This window comes from Schistocerca serialis, chromosome 1, assembly GCF_023864345.2.
Source record: "Schistocerca serialis cubense isolate TAMUIC-IGC-003099 chromosome 1, iqSchSeri2.2, whole genome shotgun sequence".
Taxonomy (NCBI): Eukaryota; Metazoa; Arthropoda; class Insecta; order Orthoptera; family Acrididae; genus Schistocerca; species Schistocerca serialis.
In genome coordinates this window covers 1,167,245,331-1,167,256,917 of record NC_064638.1, presented here as the reverse complement: position 1 = coordinate 1,167,256,917, position 11,587 = coordinate 1,167,245,331, and positions in this window count along the sequence as shown.

Sequence of the window (11,587 nt, the reverse complement as noted above, 5' to 3'; positions counted from 1 at the left end):
AATATTGAGATATCTTAGCACATCTTTTTTTTAAATTTCAAAACGGTACTTACTTAAAAAACACGCCTCTTATGTGGAAATTAAATTGCGCTTTCATTTACATTGTATATGTATTTTTGTAATATTGTGACAACATATTAATTGATTTGTGTCCTACAGCTTTTTTTCATATATTGACCTTAACTAGGCTCTGGATAATTGGTCTAAACATTGCCATTTTCGAGTAGTCTACGCATTTTTCAGACATTTTAGAATGTTTCAATGTCATAGATATTGAAAATAATTAATTTTCGACTCTATTGTGTTTTACTGCCGTAAGTGTGATCGGAAACTGCTGTTATTGTATATGAAGTAAGTCTCTGTCTTTTGCAATAACAGCAATAATTGGCAATCAGTAGCATCATTTGTTTTTTCTAGTGAATAACATGATGTGTTACTTTTGTTCCTCCTAAAATGGTGCTTGAGAACAATTTAAATACGGTAATATTTAATTTGAGGTGTGTGTTGACTTTCATAAAGAGTAAGCCTAATTAGTTACATTCTGTCTGTTTATTTGCTTGTATGCTTGACTGCTTAACATAGTATTTTAACTAACATGTATGTTTCAGCAGTTATAATCCTGGTCATGTTAGTTTTTTACACGTAAAATACTTAGGCCTAACATCTAAAATTTCAACAGTTATTAGACATGGGAAATTAGCATTAGAGTTCATAATTGAGAATTTTGGGCATTAATTTGGTGAATATTTGTATATGTGGAAATTAACTTGCACTTGCTTTTATGTTGCAGATATATTTTTGCAATATTGTTAAATAACATTAATTGATTTGTGTCTTACAGTATTTTTTGTGTATTAACCTCAATTAGGTTCTGAATACTCAATGTAAACATCATACCTTTTGCACTGCCTACATATTTTCCAGACATTGTAAAGTTTTTCAACATAAGATATTAAAAACAATTAGTTAAACGACTCTGTTGTGTTTTTTAACCATGTAGCCATCTGTTGGTGACCAAGAGAGCTACTACTCACAGTTCAAAGAACGAAATGTCCACATTTATACAGTGCCGCCATTTATTGGTGGCATTAATAACAGCAAGGAAATCGTGGTACATTGCTCTTTTTCTATACTGCAGCCATCTGCTGGTAACAGAAGTACTTATTTTCCACACTGCAGCCATTTGCTGGCGATAGGGGCAACTAGGATGCGAAAAAGCACTTGATTTTATTTTACATTTTCAGGTTTTGTGGGTTAGTACTTAAAGTGAAATTCATGTTCAACAAATATGGATTCCTAACTTGTTATTTATATTTCATATGCAAATTTTTGTTTTTAATTATTTATAGAGAAATATGCTACCCACTCATTCTAATATTCTATGACTAATGACCTATAGTTACAAATGAAATTTATCAATAGGACTAATGAGCCAGTCCTTAAAACAATTTTTTGGAAATCAGTGAGGCAAAAATAGGTAACAGATTTCTTGACTGTTCAGATACTTTACCATATTGGGCTGCTGAGCAGGGGCAAGGGAGCCGTGTGGTATGGGGATCTCCTCTTTCCCTCCCCTCCCCTCCTTGGTCTTGGCATGTGGCTGGATGTTATAATTCTAGTAATGGCCTTGGGGAGAAGGCAGTGTTGATGCTGCTATCAATGACACATAACATGCAGAATTGTCTCAGCTGTAAAGTGATACCACAAATTACAAAAGGGCTGATGCTGATGTCAGCAACTTTTGAGCCAGAATGAACACTGCCATACTACTACCAGGTGCATCTGGAGTGCTCAGTCGCTGCCGTCAGAGCCACCTCCACATAACTGTCCGTTCTTCTCAATCTATTCACTTTTCCCCTAAGGGACTCCATCACGCGAGTGCTGTTGGAGCTGCCAAAGATAAGCATTCCCACTCTCTGCACTTGTTCAGACCTATCAGGAAGATCAGCGCCAGTCCCAACAGACGAGGTGTCCTTTGCTAGCTTAGATGTACCTCCAGTAGTGGACAATACCTTCAATGCGGAGATTTCGGACCCTGCCTCTGTTTGCCATTCACCATCAAGTAAGTGTTGACTGGCGCCAACGAGTGAATTGGAAGATAGTGTGACATCAGAGATCCCAGGCGATGCATTAGGCTCAAGAGGTGCATGGTATTCGTCTGAGGTACTTCTCAACAGCAGCAGCCCCAAGCAGCAGCCTGTTGGCTGTGGACAACACAGTCTCCAACTGTTTATATACCTCAGGCAATTCCCCCACTTCTAACAGAACAGGCACGATCCCTATCCATCTTTAATCAGTTTTCGTCTGTACCACAAAGAATATAACAGTAACCTAAGTAGTCGTTGAACGAAATTTAAGTACTGCTGTCACGCTACTTGTCAGCTCACACAACGCAAATGCATTAAAATTTGCGAACAAACTTAGAATATGTTTGTACACACTAGGAAACACAGTTAAATGCGCAGATACAATTCACTTTTTCACAAAAGCACTTAAGAACGAATACTAAATTAAATCCTGGGTATAAACAAAAACTCCTGCTGTTGCTGGAATATGTGCTGGGTTCTGCAGCTGGAAGGAGGAAGATATGCCAGCTTGTAAATGAAGTCACAAGCAGGGAAATAACAACTAGTAGGAAAGCAGCAATAAAACCAGTTGAACAAAGAAGCGGCTATAGAACCAGTCAAATCTAAGGAAGCGAAAGAAATGTCAAAAAGATAATAAAAGTAAGGTCAACATCGTCTCTGAGAAATGCGAAAAGTTGTCTAGGGAAAATGTGTATATAAAACACCAATTATCTACTCTAAGTCTGATTTCAGTGTTTGAGAAGAAGCAAGTGAATTAGTGAATATGTGTTAAAATGTCAGAAGTAAGTCACATTGCTGGATAGATAATTAATATATTTTGCCTAAGTAAGCTAGAAGTGTTAGAGCTTCGAGCAAAAATTTGTTCAAAATGTATACATGTCATAGAAATGAATGGAAAGAATAATTATTACTTTAAGAATATTTTAGATTTTGTAGTGGAACTGACCCCTTTCTATTGTTCTAGTGGTCTAGCAGAAAGAGGCACATCCGACAGGGTAACAGAAGACCAGTTTGTGTTAAATACACGTATATATTAGACGATAGATTGGTACACATACAGAACTGAGTGTTGATAACCGAAATTTCATAGTTGACAAAAAGCTGTGGTAGCACATTTGAGGCAATGTATTTCAGCATCGATGTTTTCATTTGTCAATAGGATCTGCCTTGGCAAAGAAAATATTTTACATCCTCCAGAAACTCACTGATGACATAAGGATTTCCTCAGACAACACAAAAATGGGCTGATACATATTAAGGGCATTTTTTTAGTGAAATCAAGTGTAATCTCTTTTCTTTCCTATATACATAAATTGAAGTTCCCTGCTCGCTGACGTTTGTGTGTTCAGGATAACCACAGGAATTATTGTATGGATTCTGATCTTGTTTTGACTAAATGAAAGAGTGATTTGCAAGGAAGGTCGTGTACACTAATTTATAAATATTGCTTTGAAATTGGCAAAACTACGTTGAATTAAAATCAACTGCCGCTGTGAAAACAATGAAGTTGCCACCCAGTGGTACAGCTATCCCAACACAAGAAAGCAGCATAGCTTGGCTGGTGGTGTAGCAGTAAAGCTCGTGCCTGAAAACCGAAAGGTCGCGGAATCGAGCCCCGGTCGAACGACAGATTCTTCACTTGTATTTTAACTTAGCATTAATCTCTCGTAGATGTGGACACTCGCCAGTAGCCATACATGGTTCAGATTCGATGTTTTGAGTGCAGATCTCTTTTGCTGGGAGGCGAATTGAACCAGTGGTGTTGTAGTGGTAATTGGAAGATCACAAAATCGCATCCCAGTAGGTCTACCGTTTTATCTCTGTTATTTTAACCTATCAATCACCTCTCAATGATAATTTGCTAGAGAGACGCAAGTCGCCGTAATAGACATCCAATTGAAAGGCTAGCACGAGTACATTGACCCACACTAAATTTTTAGGGGGATGGGCTACTTATGATACCTTCCAAGGAGCATGCAAAGCTATAGATAGGTCTACTAGGAGACGATTCTCACTTGCAAGAAACACTGTCCAAAGCAGCGATATGCTGTACATAAAAATCACTGACATCTATTTGCTATCATTATTTCGTTTTGTGAAATTACTGACCTAGTGCTCTTTTCGTAAACAATTTACTCCTTGTTATAAACGGTCACCACATATGTAGGGGACGAAATTTGGAGACATCAGCTTATTAGATTAGATTAGATTAGATTAGATTAATACTTGTTCCATAGATAATGAATACAACACTTCGTAATGATGTGGAAAGTGTCAGGTTAATAAAAGATGTCTGTACAAGATATTACATTACACAAAATATTGCATGACACTAATGTTTAAGTTGGTTTTTTCCCCTCCCTTAATTTATATCTAAAAATTCAGCCAATGAGTAGAAGGAGTTGTCATCTAGAAATTCTTTTAATTTATTTTTAAATGTTGGTTGTCTATCTGTCAGGTTTTTGATGCTGTTTGGTAGGTGACCAAAGACTTTTGTGGCAGCATAATTTACCCCTTTCTGTGCCAAAGTCAGATTTAACCCTGCATAGTGAAGATCATCCTTTCTCCTGGTGTTATAGCTATGCACACTGCTATTACTTTTGAACTGGGTTGGATTATTAACAACAAATATCATAAGTGAATACATATACTGTGAGGTTACTGTGAGGAACCATAGATCCTTAAATAGATGCCTGCAGGATGACCATGGGTGGGCTCCAGCAATTATTCTGATTACACGTTTTTGAGCAATGAATACTTTTCTACTCAACGATGAATTACCCCAGAAGATGATGCCATACGAAAGCAGTGAATGAAAGTAGGTATAGTAAGCTAATTTACTGAGATTCTTATCACCAAAATTTGCAATAACCCTAATAGCATACGTAGCTGAACTCAGACGTTTCAGCAGACCATCAATGTGTTGCTTCTAGTTTAACCTCTCATCAATGAACACACCTAAAAATTTTGAAAATTCTGCCTTAGCTACAGACTTCTGTTCAAAGTCTATATTTATCACTGGAGTTGTGCCATTTACTGTACGGAACTGTGTTTTATCAAAATTTGAAGAGAGCCCATTTGCTGAGAACCACTTAATAATTTTGTGAAAAAACATCATTTACAATTACATCACTTAGTTCTTGGTTTTTGGATGTTATTACTATACTTGTATCATCAGCAAAAAGAACTAACTTTGCATCTTCATCAATGTGGAATGGTAAGTCATTAATGTATATCAAGAACAGTAAAGGACCTAAGACCGAACCCTGTGGGACCCCGTACTTGATAGCCCCCCAGTTTGAGGAATCAGCTGTTGCTTTAACATTACATGAACCACTTATTTCAACTTTCTGCATTCGTCCAGTTAAGTATGAATTAAACCATTTGTGCACTGCCCCCATCAAACCATAATTATTTAGCTTATCTAAAAGAATTCCATGATTTACACAATCAAAAGCCTTTGAGAGATCACAAAAAATACCAATGGGTGATGTCCGGTTATTCAGAGCATTTAATAGTTGATCATTGAAAGCGTATATAGCATTTTCTGTTGAAAAGCCTTTCTGAAAACCAAACTGACATTTTGTTAGTACTTTATTTTTACAAATATGGGAGGCTACTCTTGAATACATTACTTTCTCAAAAAATTTTGATAGAGCTGTCAGAATTGCTCAATTGACAACTGTTATTGTGTTTATTGTTTCTTTAACGTGATTAATTTTTGTTATACCAGAATGAAATTTACAGACTTTAAATTAATTCATGTTCAATTATTACTTCAAGAACCTAAACAAAACTGAAGTTCATGCTGGTCTTTAGGCTTTGGTTGCTTTAATCTTGAACTTTGAGTGAATGGATTTAATTTTAAAAAAGTTAAGGAAAGTCTGAAACAATGTGACCTGTCAAAATTTTGAGACTACTTTTCATAATTTTATACACAACATCACCATTGCTTCAAATGTTGCAACTTTTCAGCCAGAAATAATTAACTTTAAGAAAGGATTTAAGACAAATGAGTTAGGTGCTTCAAACGAAATGGTAACACTTGTTAGTAGTTCACTGTCTATAAATTACATCAAAATCACTTTTCACACACTTTAAATTAACATGAGTCTGGCTGTCTTATGAAATACTAAAGAATAAAATGCCTATAGCTTGCCTTGGATCATGAAGTGCGGCTGAGGACATGCTAAGGTAGTGCTGCATATTTTTTGTCTCTAATATACTGGATAGCCTGATGTACCATGATGTCTACCCTTGAGCAGCATACTTGAAATAATACAGTGTATTATTTGCAAAATCTAATATTTCCTGAAAATATATTTCATCAACAGCAGTTTTGTAATACAGGTGACTTTCATTTTCAGAAGTGCTAGTTATAATGTTTTGTTGCCATAATTTGTATTAAAGATAGCGCCAATACTCAACATCTTGCAGAGTTCACCATGACATGAACTCCCACTGTCACTATGAGCAGGCTACTCTCTACACTTCAGTCTTTCTGCAATGTGTCTCTTACTGCAACCAAGCAAGGTGGCGCAGTGGCTAGCACACTGGACTCGCATTTGGGAGCATGACTGTTCAATCCCACGTCCGGCCACCCTGATTTAGGTTTTTCGTGATTACCTTAAATCGCTCCAGGCAAATGCCAGGATGGTTCCTTTGAAAGGACATGGCCGACTTCCTTCCCCGTCCTTCCCTAGTCCGATAAGACCGATGAGCTCGCTGCTGGTCTCCTTACCCAAACAACCCGACCTCTTACTGGAAAAAATGCCTTCTGGAAACAGAAAACTGTAGGGCATATGTGCCACCCTTTCTCTCCTCTGTCCACTGGGACAACCTAATGTACAGTTCCCCTAAAAGAAAATGTGTTTCCAGAATGGAATGAGAAGGGAATGGCTTGGCTGGCCTTATGCCTAACTCATGCCTAATGGCTGCCACAGTTCCGTTGCAGAATACTATGCACAATATAAGAATTATACCCAAAGTATGAGGTCAGAACATTTACATTTTGTGTTTATTTATATAATTAAGGCCAAATATACAATATTAAGTGATCTTATAATGTCACAAGGTTCTGATTACATCTCTTTGTAAATGTGCATCACTAAAATTCATACATCAATCAAGTCATAATTTTGTAACACACTATTAGTAATGTGAACTAACATTGTTCTGTTATAATTTGATATCCTAACTAAGGTACTATATTTAAAAAAATTATATTTTGATATACATAGCATGCATGTTAGCGATCTGTTTCCTCACATCATTCTTGCATTAAGTTTTTCAGATTATAATTCTTCTTAAATACTAGAAATATTATTTTTTATGGCACCTGTTAGTGACACTTTCATTGTGTGCAGATACGTTAGATGATGGAATGTAGATTCCAAATCTATCATGAATATTGTATGAATTATCAACATCAGTAAATGCAGCCTGAGAAAGTATACAATTTTAAAACAATATTGGAACACATTTCAAGTTTACATGTAAACAAATGTAATTTATTGACTTCAATTAATTCTCACCAAGTCTGTCACTTTTATCGATCACCAAACCCAAATTAGCTACTAGCTTAGTGATCTGATGTAAAGGCTCTGCCACCAAACACATGCACACTCACAAAACCTCAAAATATGTCTTGACACAGTGACAGTGCCTAGGCAGGATTCTGTGCAAGTGCAGGGAAACACACTTGCTAAGTTTTTCAAGGCTTTCTGTATTAACAAAATAAGTTTACTGATCAGTAAGGATCAGTCACTCCAGACTCCACACACACAACACTTAAAATGTCACCTCTGCAGTATGGGGCCCACAGCTCTGAAGCAGCACTGGCCGTGCAAGCAACTTTCGTCATAATCACTCTGCTTGCTGTTATCAGTTAGCACCACTTCAGTACACCAGCACAACCACTCAGTTGGTAACAAGCAGTATTAGTGAAGATCAGGACCTTCTGGCAGTGTTGCAGCAAGGGGACTACATGACACCTGGGTCATCTGCTTACCAGAATGCCCAAACCTGGTGCTTATAAAAGTTGGCACTGAATGGGCTACTAATGTGTAACAGACTACTGCCAAGAGGCCAAAGAGGTAGAGTTGCTCACTCGCTATCTGCTGGAGCAGCCGTCCCCAGTCACCAACCTAAAGGACAGCCTGCCTTGGGCTCCAGTCTAAGCAGCAGTGGATCAAAGATCGAGCTGAGTCGTTCCCTGCCGTCTGTACATTGGGCAACAACCTTCGCCAGGTGATGACAGCCAGGTGCTAAGGTGAGGGTTTTGCCCACATCATTACTCCCATCACTCACCATGGCTGGAGTATGCCAGTCTGCTGGATGTGGACACAAGATCTCTGTTGTAGTTTGAACCAAATAAACAAATTGTCTCATATCAAGCTGAATGAGACTGAATTTGCCTACCCACTAAGGGACCCCAAGGCCCCCCTCTCAGTTTTCCCATCCACAAGAGCAATCTACAGACTCCCAATTTTGCAAACGTCATATTGCTACACGAAATTATTATAACGTTCTGCCCAATCAGGCCAATCAACCTTAGAAGTAGAATTCAGGCATTTTCCATCGGCTATTTCCTGCTCCTGCTGATAGCAGTTTACAGCAAAGTGCTGCATCCTGCCAGGATTTTGAGGAGGTTTTGAGGATGTTCTTCCTGGTAGGTTTTAGAAACACACCTGCCGTCAATGGATAATCACAAGTTAAAATGCCAAACATTACCACCTACTTAGGAGGGTTACAGAAAGACCACCACAAAGCTGAAAAAAACGACCCTACTGCCAAGACTGGAAACCGGCTCTGATGTCAACAACAGTGAGCGAGATGAGTTGACAGGTGCAGCTGGGAAATGATAAAATTATAAATTACAAACACTTCATATTTTAGTAAACTTTGACAAACAAAATCATGAAATAGTAGCAACTTTATAAGTGGATTTATTGTCGACTGCTAGTCGTTTCAAAATTTTGTCTTTGCATTTTCTGAGAGAGAGACGCATTTTATTGAACACAGAAGAAACTCGTAGAGCATAACATTAGTCACCCACTTAAAAGAGCACACTGGTCACTCAGGAAGAGGTACCACATTGCCATAGCTCACGGCAGTGAAGTTATGCGATGTGCCTGTTGGTTATACAGAATAAACACAGAGGTGTGACGCAATGGCAAAAAGCAGCTATCATTTTTTGGGTATGTCCAAGAACACACCGTGAATGAAGTTGTCAGAATTGTTGGTGTATGAGTGCAGAGAGCCCAATTTGTCTACAAGGAATGGTGTACCACTCATAGTCTTGTAATACAGTGCAAGAACAGTGGTCATAAAACAACCCTAGCTGACAGGGATTGGAGATGAATTTCACACATTGTCACTGACAATTGGTTTCAAATGTGACAGGAATAGCTCATGAGTGTAAAAGTAGATCCATCTCAGCCCGTTTCCCACTGAATGTTGTGAAGGGAACTGCATGCAATGGACATCTTGAGTTGGGTACCTCAGTGGAGGTTACTACTCGCAGTGGCATGTAAGCTGCACATCTTGAATTGGCCAAACAACACATAAACTGCTCAGTAGCTGACTGGATAGATGTAGTGTGGTCCAGGAGTTGCTATTTTACATCTTTTCAGATGATTTAAGGAGTTGAGTGTACAGATGGGCAAATTTCAGATTATATTATGTTAGATTCAGTTTTCGTTTAATAGACTCAAAAATGAGATGATTCTTGAGGGCATAAAACATGTCAGAAAGTATAACATAAAAAAACATAGAACATTTGAATATAATATACACTACTGGATCATTTGTCAGAGAATTGTCAAAATATGTGAATACATTATGGGAAACTGGAACTGCTGATATTTACAGAGTTAATACACTGCCAGAATGAAACACAGTTATGCACTTTTAATAAATTTAGCATGCACAAAATATCTAATGTTGACTGTCGTGACCAAGTGCTGTCAAATTGAAATCCAACAGACATTTTTAATTAAGCTAGTCTAATACTACCTGTTAAGATATTCATCTGTAGAGTAGCAGTTGCCTACCAAAAAGTCTTCCCAACTCTATTTCAACTGTGCTTCATTTGAAACTAAGTTTTTAATGGTTTATGGCAATTTATTGAAAATGTGTTTTCCTGAGTACCTGACCACTTTTTGGATCAAGGTAAATGATTTTAGATCTTTATGTAAATTGCTCTTATTGACACTATATTTTGAGCTATTGGTTGGAAACAGAGATGTATTATTTACAACTGATTTCATTAGGGAATAAATAACTGAGAATCAGTGGTTACAATGCCCAGTTCCTTGAACAGTTTTCTACATGCTGTTCTTGAATTTACACCACAAAAGATTGTTATTACACGTTTTTGCACTCCAAAAACTTGGTTTGATGAGTTACATTAAACTAAGATCCCATATGACATAATAGAATGAAAGTAACAAAAGTATGCAAGTTTTTTTTCATATTTTATCTCCTACATCTGACACCAGCCGCATTGTTAATACAGACTTGTCCATGCACTTCACAAATTCTGTGGTATGCCCTTTCCAACTGAATTTATTGTGGAATTGTAAACCCAGAAATTTAACACTCTCAGACACTTCTATCTGTATGTCTTCATATGTCATACACATGCTGGAAGGAAATCTCTTACAGGCTCTGAACTGAATGTAGTGGGTCTTTTCACAGTTTAATGACAGTGGATTAGTTTTAAACCATTTATTAATGTCAGTGAAAATTTAATCAGCAGCTGCTTCTAAAGCTATACTTGACTTGCTATTTACTGCAAGTTTATATCGTCTGCAGACGAAACAAACGTAGCTTCTGGCAATACAATAAACGAGAGGTCGTTAAGGTACACGAGAAAAAACAGTGAACCCAAGATGAAACCTTGAAGAATACTATATGTAATTAATTCCCTATCAGATGACGACTGATTGCTTACTCCACAGGTGTCTTGCAAATGCATTCGTTTCCTGTTAGTTAGGTAGGACTCGAACCATTTTACAGCACTACCAGTGGCACCACAATATTCTAATTTACTTACGAGAATGCTGTGATTTACACAAAGGCTTTTGACAGGACACAGAAAAATCCAGTAACATCTAATTTGTTATCTAACGAGTTAAATACGTTCTCACTGTATGTGCAAATAGCTTTCTCTCAATCGAAACCCTGAAGGAACCCATACTGTGACTTGGACAATATATTATTTGCAGTCAGATTCCTAAGTAGGTTATGAGACGACTAACCCATAGCATGGAGAGTGTAGTTGGGATGGAGTTGGTTCTGTGTTGTTTTGGGCGTGTTTTTCTTACAGTGATATGGGCTCGCTCACTCAATAAAGTTACTGTGAAGACGAACCAGAATGTTTATTTCAACACACTCTGTGGCCAAAAGTATAATTCTGTTCTCCATCGCCATGATGAGTATGCTTTACAGCCGTGTTCATAGAGCTGCGCATATGTGTTAGTTTGACGAACAGGACT